Below are 13902 nucleotides of genomic sequence, written 5' to 3'. Positions count from 1 at the left end.
TCTGGGTGCTTCGAGTCCTTCCTCCCTGCAAAATAAAAGCATTGACTGACCTCTCGTATGTGTTTTTATCATGATTGCAGATTGTTCCAGATCAGATGAGTGTGAATCATCAGATTGTGTGCGGCTCAAAACTCACCAGCTCTTCTTGCACAGATGATCTGAAGAAGAATCACAGTAGGAGCAGCAAACACTGCCATCTCAACAATAGTCACAATCACTGCAGGAAACATGAGAGGAAGAAGAGAAACTGTACATGACTGAAGTCAAGGGTATTCAACTATCAACAGTTATTGATGAAGCTTTTACAGACTGACTGATAGTTTAATGTTATAAAGCTGTCAGTATAAATGAACGTGTCGTACCTCTGTATAATGATCCAGCAGTCACACTGACTTCAGTTTCTCCTGGATCTGTGGATCACGTCTGTTAGTTCAGTTCAACACATAATGCCACATATACACAACATCATCATCACATAATACTTAATCTTCACACAGGATTTTCATTTTAGCGGGACTCAGCTCCCAATGAGTGTATGATTTAAAATGGGGCAACTCAACAGACAAGCTGCAAAAAACTCTGTCTCACTGTTGTTTTCACGGCTTTCAGGCAAGTCTATGCCCTAAAGTTACACAAATAATACACACAACTGTTCCTGACACTTTCTTACATGTAATTGATACGCTTCTGTTGAATATTTCGTTTACAGAAATGGTTTAGTGTCTTCGAAAAAGTCTGTTAGCATCTTAGCCGTTAGGCTAGCTATAACCCACATAGCAACATTGTGACATCCCAGAGCCGGCCCACGTCTGGCACATGTGGAAAGATGATCTGGCCCACATGCAGCGTGGAATGACGGCCCTTGGGCGGACCGCTCCTGTTTGCCAGATCTGGGCCACAAGCAGGCCATAACAATGCCACATGTCAGCCAAGAGCAAAGAAATAAACCAGAACTGGACCTTACTGAGCCACAAAACCTGTGTATATTAAATATGGAGTCATCTCAGCCTTAATAAGCCTGTTAACAAGCAGAATCACTGAAGGAAAGAAGAGAACAGAAAAAGAGACGAGCAGAAACACAAGAACTACAACTGACTTCAGCCACAGCCTTAGATGAAATCAACTGAAGAGTAAAGACATTAAATCTGTGTAGATCTCAGCAGAGGAGGATTAAACAACTCCACAAACAGCATTACCAGCTTCACTTATTACTATTTTGCAAACAGGAGCGGATCTGGCAAACAGGAGCGGATCTGGCAAACAGGAGCGGTCCACCCAAAGGCCGTCATTCCACGCTGCATGTGGGCCAGATCATCTTTCCACATGTGCCAGATGTGGGCCGGATCTGGGCTGAAACAATGTAGGTTTTTTTTTCTTTTTTTTTTTTCTCACAAAAAAAGAGCACATACTTTTAGGGCGTAGTATAAGAAGGCGAATTGAGCATTAGAGTAAAAAATAAGTGAAGTCGGCCATTTTCTCTTCAGTTTCATCTGAGCTGTTGAGGTGAATGGCAGGACAAACTTTCTCCGGTCAGACAGAAACAAAATGTAGGCAGAGATAACTATTATTCTTTAGGGTCAAAAATATATATTTTAAAAATATATTTAAATCAGTTTATTTCATATTGGGGTCATAAGACACCCAGACTTGATGAATAACTGAAGTTTTATCTGTTAAACTTGTTGCCGAGCATTACGAGTGTACGGCTTATTTTGTGTTTCTCTCTTATTTTGTTTTGTTTACTTTTACATGTATGTTTTTTGATAATTTTCCACCTCATAATAAAATATGTCTCAGAGTCCTACCTGAATTAATCCACACCTCTAAATAGGCTTACTAGCACTAAAACTATCATTGGTCATCATATCAGTACAACAGGCTTGTTAAAAGCAAGTTTAGCCTACTGCACACAACGGCTGCCACATATATTTATTTATTTACTGAAGCGCCCGAGGGCATAATCAGGTTCATTTGAACAACATGCTTATTTCCATAGCAATGGAGTATGAAATCTATACAGTAATAAGAACACTGGAATATAGTCAACATTTCAAAACCTTTGGCGATTTTAGGTGATTTTTAATCTTCAGAGTTTTACAAGTCCTCAAAAAGTACCTAGGCTTGAGTTTGTCCACTTAACAGCACATCAGCAAAACATTTCAGAAACGCGAAATCAAGAAACTAACTGGAAATTAAAATAATAACAGGCCTTATTCATTCCATTTATAAACATTTCGTTTCATATAAACTGCCTATGCCACAGTGCGTTCACACCGGACGCGAGCGCGTCAAATTCAAAAAGGGATCATATGTCAAATTCGCGCCTGCTGCGTCTAGTGATACGCTTGACCACTTTGTACCAATAAAAACAAAAGTTTGAAGCGAAATTTCGTCCGTTGTGAACGCACCATTAAAGGCTATGCATGTGATGTGATAATGAGATTTGCCTCTGCCCTTTTCTCTTCAGAGAACGTGTTGCTGTCCACCGAACCAATGTTGTGGTTCTAACGGCACTGAACTTGAATGTCACGGCAGAACACCACAAGGCTATTTTAGTAATCACACAATAACTTGACAATTTAATTAAAATGTTATATCAATATAGGCCTACATATTCTTTTTACTTTTTTTTAATGGGAATTTCCTAGTAAAATGAAGGTAAAAAAAAATATATTATTTTATATTTTATTTTGCCTTTCCACGGACCACCTGCAGTACCCTCACGGACCACAGTTTGGGAATGGCTGTCCTAGAATATGCATAAGTAATTGGGACAGCTGCATGGATGAGCTCAACATATCGTCTTCATGTGACGCTTTCTGGGAGAATCGAGTGAAAGAACCGGAGTGTTATATGAACACACTACTCTCACTGTTTATACTAAACATGTCCTAGAATATGCATAAGTACGCTAATTGGGACACACCATAAAAGTCCATGAAATGAAACTAAAACAACAACTCAATGTGACAATCATACTGTAGAATATGACAGTCATATTTTGATGAGTTAACACTGAAGATAACTCTAGCATTATGCTCTGAAAAGCACTGATGTGAGAAAGACAGTGATGATGTACCTTTAGAAACGTGTGTGTTTATAGTTGAGGGATCCTGAGAGTGTGTGATGTGGACTGGATTCACTGCTGTCGTTGAATCAGCTTGAGCTGTGAAGATGAATGTTAGTTCAGATCATTAATACTGTACAACAGGGGTGTCAAACTCAGTTCCTGGAGGGCTACAACCCTGCAGAGTTTAGCTTCAACCCTAATTAAACACACCTGATCCAGCTAATCAAGGTCTTCAGGATTACTAGAAACTTCCAGGCTGGTTGGAGATAAACTCTGCAGGACAGTGGCCCTCCAGGACTGGAGTTTGACACATGTGCTGTACAATATGACCATCATATTTTAACTTTGATCATCATATTACATAAAAAGTTAATATTTTTGCGGTCAAGTTTCAATTCCTTTATTATTTCCAGCATCACGTTTTGGACTGTTACTTCACTGCAGTTCATTAGTTTGAAGCAATGCTTTGAGTTACTCTTCTCTGAGAGTCAAAGAAGCTTTTGTTCCCTCAGTTTGTTCTGGTTCAGTGATACTGATAGACCTTAGTGTTACTGACATTATGAGGCTCTTCTAACACTGTCTTCTCACCTGAATACTTGACAGTGTATCTGACTGAGGTCTTGACTTGATTTCTGTGAGTAAGCTGACATCTCCACTCTCTGTTGTCATCTTCATTCAGGAGTGTTGTAGTCAGAGTGATGATGATACAGCGATATTGATCTGATGATGATAATATCTGGTATCTGGAGTCTGTCTTCAGATCAACACCAGTCTGATTCACCCACAACAGCTCAACTCCCTCAGAACTGACCCATTTATCACAGGAGAATCCAGATCCTGTATATGAATACAACTGACAGGAGAGAGTCACAGAGCGGCCTGGACTGATCTCAGTCTGTGAGGATGAAGATGATGATGATGATGGAGACACTGAAACTGAACACAAATCACAAATCACAGACTCTTCAATCATCATCTGAGTTTAAAGGGAGAATTTTAAATTGACCACATAATCATAAACTTACCATGAAGAACATGCAGAAAAACATGTGCATCAGATCCTTGTTTCTGTCCATCCACATATTGTCTGCATCTGTATAATCCATGATCTTCTTCTCCTGTGACGTTCTTGATGTTCAGAGAGCAGTCAGACTTCAGACTCAGTCTCTCATGTTTCTCTGTGTCTTTCTTCTTTATCCCTTTAGTAATCAGTGCAACTATCTCTGAACGTCTGAATATGTTATAGTAGATCCATGTAGTTGATTTGCAGTCAGAAAGAGCATTATTACAGGGCAGAGAGACATTTTCACCAGAACTGATGAACACATGATCATCCACTCCACTGGTTCCTGAAACACAGTATATCTCAGTGATCATTATGATATATATTAATAAATTAAACCATAAAACATACCAGCATAAAAAGCAGAAGTTTTAAATCATAGTATTGTTCCTCACTTAAAGCAAACAACACACTCTCCAGAATAAACTATTAGTCTTTATCAGAGAGCTGTTCAAATCACTGACACACTCTTAATATGAAGATAATTCTTCATCATCAGATGTTTGAGTGACACTATGTCCAGTATCAGGAATAATACAGTATGATCTGTGTGTATCAATACACAACTCTGAGATCACAACGTGAATGTGTGCAAGAATAAACTGAGCATGTTCAAATTAACTCTTTCCAGACTAATTCCACTAAATGTTGTAAGGGAGGATTTCCTGCAGGACTGACGAGTGACTAAAGAAACGTTGTCAGCAAGATGGTAGAAAACTGTACATGTCTTGTCTATTCCACCCACTGCCACTTATACCAATGACGGAAATAAGCGCAGTTACAATAGATTAATATGTGGGAGAGCGTTGCTATAGAGAGTGACGGTATTGTATTGCAATAGATAGCACTACTATTATATTATATAGCAAGTCAATACCAAATCAAAACTAGTTAGCACATTATTTGTAATTGAAAGTTTATTAGTTTTAAGGATTATTGACAACATGGTTATAGTTATACTTAAAATAGTTACAAAATAAATGAAATGAGATGATAACTTGTACCAATAATTGTACCTAGCATATATGTAAAATGTTACCAGAGAGAGAGAGAGAGAGAGAGAGAGAGAGAGAGAGAGAGAGAGAGAGAGAGAGAGAGAGAGAGAGAGAGAGAGAGACCCAAGAAAGGGACCCAGAGAATAAAAGAGACAGAGCAACTGTTACAATCTTCTTTTATCCTTTTCTGACCATGTGACTAAAACCCAAATGTGAGACGTTCAAACTGACCAATCAGATAATTACAACTTCCCCCACGGTACTAAATGTGTGACAATTCATCGACCCCTGAAGTACACACATCTTGGCCTACAGTGATCACTATCAGCCCCTCTGTGCCGTTAGGAGCTACAGATGGTCATTGTGGTAGAAAGAGGGGGTGGAAAACAGTAAAGCAAACGTCTTTGTTCATTTCAAATATAATTTACAATCCTACAATGTCTTTAGAGAAAATACAGATTTCTTTACCTGTGAGAAGTGAAGAGAGAATGATCAGTCCCAGCAGACACAGATCACACTTATCAGCCATTTTGTGTTTCTGTCAGTCTTTCTCATCATTATATATAGTTACAGCTCTTTCTCTTCATTACAGCTCCTCCTCTTCATTATATATAGTCACAGCTCTTCCTTTAAACATCATCAGCATCAGCTGGTTACTCACTTCCTATGATCTCATCAAATGAGTGAACACACTGTCTCAACACACATCTGCTCTGAAGAGTTTATTGGCTACTTTTGCACACGAGAGATTTACTGTTAGTCTCACTTCTTTATTTTAGCAGTTTCCCACATGCCGTTAAAATCTAGAAATACAATTATTACATTATTAATGAAAAGGTAAGACAAGGTAAAAGTGTCATGGCCCCTTTAAGAGTGTTTCTTTGTGGGCGGAGTTGTGTACGTGATTAAATTACTTTTTAAGACCGGAAGAGCAGTTGTTTGCGTGGGCTACTGGCTTTGTTTTCTGTTTGAGACTATAAACTAGAGTTGCTATAGTGACACTAAAGTGTTGCTTTAAGTGTGTGTGAAACGTGTGAGAAGTGCATATACTGTGAACCACACTGTCTCAACACACATCTGCTCTGAACAGTTTATTGGCTACTTTTGCACACGAGAGAATTACTGTTAGTCTCACTTCTTTCTTTTAGCAGTTTCCCGCATTACGTTAAAATCCAGAAATATGATTATTACATTATTAGTGAAAAAATAGTTTTGCTACTGAAAAGATTTCCACTATCCATGACTAACTTGTAGAAAATTAAGTTTTTAAAGTATTTTGAAACATCAGCTCCAGTTTGGTGAAACAGAAAGTATCTGCACACACTTCATGAGCGTCTGTAAAGCAGATATTAAATGTCTTCAGGAAGAGTTTCTACACATGGATTATAATGTTCTGCTTTACTCTCTCCAGCCCTGAGAAATAGATCAGATCCGCCTCTATCTATCTATCTATCTATCTATCTATCTATCTATCTATCTATCTATCTATCGCAAGGTAAAAGTGACATGGCCCCTTTAAGAGCGTTTCTCTGTGGGCGGCGTTGTGCACGCGATTAGATTTCCGTGCGCTGTTTAATGGGCCTTTCACACAGGACGCGGTATGTGCGTTGCTTGCCGCTGGGTTCAGCGTTGCCCTTCAGATACAACGCGGAAAAACTGTTTACACACATTGACTACCTACAAGTTACATGGCTTTTAAAACACAACTATTTTTAATGTAAATCTGTCTGTCTATGAGACGATCGATCATACCATACGATGTCTTAATATAATTTACTTTCATCCATTTTGATTTCCGTGCTTGTTTGGACCCCCCGATTCTATTGGCCGTGCTGGTAATCGTCAGAGCACGCAGCTGCAAAAGTTGAACTATTTTGAACTTTGACCGCGGCATGCGCGTGAGCACGCCAATGATGCGCACCGCTGCGCTTGCGCTTTGGTCGACGCAGAAACAAAACGTCCTTGCGCGGCGCAAGCCATTGAGATGAATGGGTTTTATAGCGCAGCGCCGCGCATACCGCGTCCTGTGTGAAATGCCCATAAGACCGGAAGAGCAGTGGTTTGCGTGGGCTACTGGCTTTGTTTTCCGTTTGAGACTTCAAAGAAGGTAATCGTTGTTGCTACTTTCACTCCACATTCTGTATTTACTGTTGCCCCCTAAGTAGTGATGGTGAAATGAAGCTTTGTGAAGCACTGGGGCTTTCCCCTTGAATGTATTGTAAAATGGTTCATTACTCGAAGCTTTTCAACACATTGCACACTAACGACATCTTGTGGTCAAAAGGTGGAAAAGCTGCCTTTCTGTCCCAGAAGACCCATCCATTTTTTTATTGTTTCATTTAATAAATCTCTTTGTGCTCTGTAAACCACAAAGCAATACAATTAATCCTCATAATCCATGTGTTAGTGTTGATGTAGTTCTATCAAACAACAGTATGATCTACAAATGCAGCCTTATTCACATAAACTTTAGCCTCAGTCCTAATCCTACGAGTTCATAGGCAAGGCTCATGTAGGCATATATAATCAAAATAAAATAAAATTATTGTGGAATGGTGAAGTGCTTGTGAACTGGGAAACGAAGCTTCAGACGTCACAGATCACGTGGTTATGGCAAAACGAATCAAGCTCCGATACACTGCTTCACTGTGTGATGTTTTGTTTTTTTGATACAAGCTTCGAAGCCTCTGTGCCAAACGTCACATCACTACCCCTAAGCGAAGTTCGGATAGTACTATCTTTTAAGTGATCCCTGTTTGTTTTGTTTGTAGGCTGTTTCCCCCACGCTTGTGTGTGGGTGCTGTATATTGAGTGAGAGGTAGGTCAGAATGATTTTCATTTAGTTTGAAATTTGTGACTTGCTTTTAACAATTTGTAGGGATTTGTTTTCGGCTGATTAGATCTCCCTGATGGTCGTGGGGCTGGTGGACGTGTGTTAGTGACCATTGAAAATGGCGCTGTGATGCTGTTCAACCCATCAGAGCACCGGTAGGGTTTTATGTGTTTTTGGAGTGATGTAGCTGGGGGAGTGGCAATATTTATTTGTGTAGTTTATCATGTTTATTTGATGTTATATTTATCTGATGTAACATTTGTTTATTTGGTTTTCTTTAGGATTTGCCACTGCTGTCTTTCCTCCCCCCTTTTATCACTTTTTGGGAAATGTAACCTTTTTCTTTCTTTTGGTTTTGTTGGTTAAGGTCTGTTTATTAATTTAATATTTAATATTGTGACGCGTCTAGTAAGGCTGGGTATTGCTGCTGTTATTAGTCTACATAAGAGTCTGCTTAAACTATAATGGTCAGTTTCTGAGCTTTCTTTTATTCTGAGAACCACTAATTTGTTTTATTCTTGTTTTGTTGTTTTAGCGGATCACTGAGGGGTGCTGGTTAGAAGGCGGGTGTGGTCTCTGGTGGATACCCTCCGTTGGTGCTGCATGTACACTGTGGTGTGCACATCTTTTCTCTGTGTGTGTGTGTGCGTGTGGTGTGTGTTTGTCTCTTCTTTTTTTTTTTTGGCACATTTTTGGTGAATTTTACTTGGGAATTTTAGAGTGGGCTCTCGCCAGTGGCCGGTCAGTCCTCCTCGAGTGTCCGCTAGTTTTTTGGGGGGTGTAAATGTTTTAAATGATATTGCTCAGAATTTAATATCCCTAAGCGAATTTTACTTTATAATGTTCACATGGCTTTTATTGTGAAGACAGTGATGTGGTTTCCCTTTCATGCGCAATTTGCGCATGCGTCTATTCAATGAAGAAATGAGAAGGAAAGTGAAACGCTACTGTTTGTTTACTGGAAGAAAGTTACTGATCAAAAAGGAATCGTTTTCCATCCTTTAATTTAGCATCTAGCTGGAAGGCGAACAGGTATTTTGTGGAGTTTGTGTTGTTTAATTTTCAGATAATTTGTAAATGTATTTCCTGAATGTTATCAAGTTCCAGAGTTAGCCAGCATGCTAGCGCTAGCGCGTGCTATGCTCATCCTATGTACCAGCAAGTTAAAAGTGAAACATGTTAATATTAAGTGAATGATTTTATGTTTTATGTCATGATTTCAGCTCTTACGGTGTGTCTATGGTTACACTGTGAATAAATGGGTTGGAATACCCCACCATAGCCCATCAGTTATGATCATTGAGTGCATCGTCTGAATAAATTCCGGCTGGAATGCTACAGGGGGTTTGTTTTGTTTCTTGTAGTTGGTGTTCTCTCTTTTAAAGGGGTCATATAATGCCATTTTTGTACAAGCTAATATGATTCTTTAGGGTCTAAATTAAAAGTTTGTAATATACTTTAATTAAAAATTCTCATTAGTATTGTAAGAAAACACTAATTTCACCTGGTCAAAAACAGCTCTGTTTTCAGCACGCCGTTTCAGTGCATGTGTCTTTAAATGATAATGAGCTTTGCTCACCCCACACCTCTGTTCTGTGCGTACACCGTTTGAAATTCTTTCCGTTTGAAAGTCAGTTTATAAAACCATTTAAAATTATTGCTATATCAGAAACATGGATAAATAAAGATAAAGGAACGGATTTTGAACTTGATGGATATGAATTTAACTGTATAAATAGAAAGAACAAGAGTGGAGGAGGAGTGGCTGTGTATGTAGATAAAATGTTAAACTATAAAGTAGTAGAAAAAATGACAACTGTGATTGATAATTTATTAGAATGTATAACAATTGAAATATATGAAGAAAAAAGTAAAAATGTAATAATCAGCTGTATATACAGAGCACCAGGCTCTAGTATTGAAGCATTCAATAACTGGATAGAGGGAATGTTTTCAAAAACTAATCAAAAAGTTGTATTTATCTGTGGTGATTTAAATATTGACCTGCTTAATCCAAATAGGCACAAAGTTATTGATGAATTTATTAATACAATGTACAGCATGAGTTTATACCCCAAAATTACCAGACCGAGTAGAATCACATCCCATTGTGCTACTTTAATCGATAACATATTCACTAATGACATTGACAATAATACAGTGAGTGGATTATTAATTAACGACATCAGTGACCACCTACCGGTTTTTACTGTTTATAATAGCAATAACCAGAGAAAACAGCCAGAAGACAAACTAAAATACAGACGAGTAAGGACAGCGGAAACTATAACTGCATTTAAGAACAATCTACTGGCACTAAATTGGGAAAAGGTATATAATGAAAGCAATGTTGATAGTGCATATGAAACTTTTCTAAGTATATTCACATCATTATATGATAAAAATTGTCCAATAAAACAGTATTACAGAAAACAAAAATACAAAGATCAACCATGGCTCACGAAGGGATTACAAAATGCCTGTAAAAAGAAAAATACACTATATAGAGAATTCATAAAACGAAGGACTAAAGAGGCAGAAAATAAATACAAAAAATATAAGAATAAGTTAACCAATATTATAAGGGTATGTAGGAAAGATTACTATAGTAAAATATTAGATAATAACAAAAACAATATTAAAGGAACATGGAACATATTGAACAGCATTATTAAAAATGGTTTGAAACAAAAGAGCTACCCTCAATATTTTATTGATAACAATATGAAAAAAGATAATATGGATGATGTGGTAAATAGTTTTAATAATTTTTTTGTGAATGTTGGACCAAACCTAGCAGAAAAAATTCCTGATTCACTGTCATCTGGGGATTGGGAGGATAATCTCATAGTGAGAAATCCGTGTTCAATGTTTCTTACAGCAGTTGAAGAAAAAGAAATAATACATATAGTAAATAACTGTAAAGGAAAAACATCTACCGATTTAAATGAAATTGATATGAAAGTTTTAAAAAAAGTAATTGATGGGATTTCAAAACCACTTACATACATCTGTAATTTATCATTTCAAACTGGTAAATTTCCTAATAAAATGAAAATAGCAAAAGTTGTGCCATTGTATAAAACTGGGGATAGACACCACTTCACAAATTACAGACCTGTTTCTTTACTTTCACAATTTTCAAAAATATTAGAAAAACTATTCAATAACCGATTAGAAAATTTCATAAACAAATACAAATTACTTTCTGACAGTCAATATGGATTTAGAACAAACAATACAACATCACTGGCATTAACTGAATCAGTTCAGTTGATCACAGAAGCAATAGACCAAAGACTGCATTCAATTGGAATATTCATTGATCTTAAAAAAGCTTTTGACACAATCAATCACGAAATATTAATCAATAAACTGGAACGGTATGGGATCAGGGGATTAGTATTGCACTGGGTGAGAAGTTATTTAAGCAACAGAAAACAATTTGTGAAGTTGGGTGAATATTCATCATCATGTTTGGACATTGTTTGTGGCGTCCCCCAGGGATCAGTATTAGGTCCAAAACTGTTCTTATTATATATCAATGATATATGTAACATTTCAAAAACATTAAAAATAGTATTATTTGCAGATGACACTAGTATTTTCTGTTCTGGGGGAGATTTGCATGAACTACTGGTGAGGATTACTTCTGAAATGTGTAAAATGAAAATGTGGTTTGATAGAAACAAATTATCAATAAACTTAAGTAAAACCAAATTCATATTATTCAGTAATTGTAATAAGAATACACAGGTACAGTTACAAATAGATGGGGTGAGCATTGAAAGAGTAAATGAAAATAAGTTTCTTGGGGTAATAATTGATGATAAAATAAACTGGAAGTCACATATAAAATATGTTTACAGCAAATTGTCAAGGAGTATTTCTGTTCTTAGTAAAGCAAGACATATTCTGGACCACAAATCACTCCACATTCTCTATTGTTCATTGATTTTACCATATTTACAGTATGGTGCAGAGGTATGGGGCAATACTTATAAATGTTCAATACAATCACTATTTATATTGCAGAAAAGAGCCATAAGAATAATACATAATACTGGTTACAGAGAGCACACAAATTTACTTTTCTTAAAATCAAAAACATTAAAATTAATTGACCTGGTTCATTTTCAAACAGCACAAATCATGTACAAAGCAATACATAATAAACTTCCGGGAAATATTCAAAAATTGTTTTTTAACAGAGAGGGGGGTTATAACTTGAGAGGGGAGTTTAATTTAAAACATCAGCGGGCACGTACAACTATAAAAGGTTTTTGTGTTTCTGTTTGTGGAGTGAGGTTGTGGAACAGTCTAGGTGTGGAGCTTAAGCGATGTCCAAGCATGATCCAGTTTAAGAAGCAGTACAAACACATGGTTTTCACAAGGTACAGGGAGGAGGAAGGGAGTTAGCAATTGGGTGTTTTTGTAAATAATTTATGTATGTGTTTGCTTAATTTATTTATTTTCTATTTTTTGTAGATAGGTATTATGTAAATATGTTTATTAGGGAAAACTGATTGTTTCTTGAATAGTGGAGAAGGGGTAGGTTTTAATAAGCTTATGCTTCATCCTACTCCTTTTCGGACATGTTGGTTTAATATTATTATCATTAATTGTTGGTTTGTTTGTCTTTTTTATTTTTCAGTTTACTTTCTTTGTTACTTGTTTTATGTTTATGTCCGAAATAAAGCATTCAAATAAAAAAAAAAAAATAAATAATAATAATAATGCAATAACCATAACGCGTTTTGTGACCTTTCTCCTTGTAATGGAGCCAGCAAGAAAGAGGAAATCCTGCCCTGTCTGGGAGTATTTTGAAATTGTTGCTCACAATAAGGTATGTGTATTATTATTATTATTATTATTATTATTTCTGTCTTGATATTAAAATAATCCTCACTATATGGCTGTATTATATTTCATGTCTATTCATTTATGTTTCAAGGTGAAATGCTTGCTGTGCCTAAAGGAGCTGACATACAGCAATAACACCTCCTCCATGCTCAGGCATTATCGAGCACTGCATGAGCAAGCACAAACTACTAACAATCCACACAGGAGTCAAAGTAATAGATAATAATAATAATAATAAACATTATTTAAATGATATTTTAGGCTCCTACAATACACCTGCATTTTATTTTATTATAGATTCCAAGAAAGAAATGGTGAATGAGGCCCTGATTAACATGGTCATCACGGGCCCCCAACCCTTTTCCATTGTGGATGATGATGGGTTTAGGGAGCTCCTGCATGTGTTGGATCTCACTTATGTTATCCCAGCTCGAAAGGTATGTGATTAATAAAGCGGTTCATCATTATTTAACAAGTTAAAAGTAAGAGTAGCTGCATTTATTTTTATCCACAGGCTTTGAAGGTCATGGTTGATGATCATAAACACAAGGAGGCTAAGGAGAAGGCCAGAGAGCAGTTGCGACTATAAGCCTTTCCTCTGACATGTGGACATCCCTAAACATGGATGCCTACCTAGCAGTAACTTGTCCTTTTATAGATGACAATGACAAGCTCTGCACTATTTTACTAGGTGTAGAGCATTTCCCTAAGAGTCATTCTGCTGAGAACTACTGGACATATCAAGCTCATGGAGGAGTGGGGCATAAAGGATGAAGTGAAGTGCCTGGTAACTGATGCTGCAGCCAACATGATAGCATGTGTAAGATCAATGAATGTTAGGCATGCGATATGCACTAAACCTTATTGTGAGGAAATCTTTTGATGACATCAGTAGCTTCAACGACATTCGATCCAAATGTAGGAAACTCGTGACCTATTTCCGAACCAGCACTACAGCAAAAGAGAGACTGGTCCAAGTACAGGAGCAGATGGGGAGACCAGTCCTGAAAATGATAACTGAAGTGGACACTCGCTGGAACAGCACTTGTAACATGCTGGAGCGTCTCTGTCAGCTGAG

The 13902-nt window shown here is 37.1% G+C and overlaps 2 long non-coding RNA genes across 2 annotated transcripts; one reads left to right on the top strand and one right to left on the bottom strand.

Moving 5' to 3' along the window:
- Positions 1-202: 202 nt before the first annotated feature.
- Positions 203-3801, bottom strand: LOC307164060. Its single transcript, XR_013822200.1, has 4 exons — positions 3659-3801; positions 3080-3166; positions 363-410; positions 203-217 (listed from the first exon to the last, which is right to left on the bottom strand). It is a non-coding gene; the product is annotated as an uncharacterized lncRNA (long non-coding RNA).
- A 3378-nt stretch (positions 3802-7179) lies between these two features.
- LOC307164083 lies at positions 7180-8730 on the top strand. Its single transcript, XR_013822209.1, has 3 exons — positions 7180-7235; positions 8007-8116; positions 8243-8730. It is a non-coding gene; the product is annotated as an uncharacterized lncRNA (long non-coding RNA).
- The last annotated feature ends 5172 nt before the right edge of the window (positions 8731-13902 follow it).

Source organism: Squalius cephalus (assembly GCF_949319135.1).
Source record: "Squalius cephalus genome assembly, chromosome: 1".
Classification (NCBI taxonomy): Eukaryota; Metazoa; Chordata; class Actinopteri; order Cypriniformes; family Leuciscidae; genus Squalius; species Squalius cephalus.
This window is presented reverse-complemented; position numbering and strand designations above follow the sequence as displayed.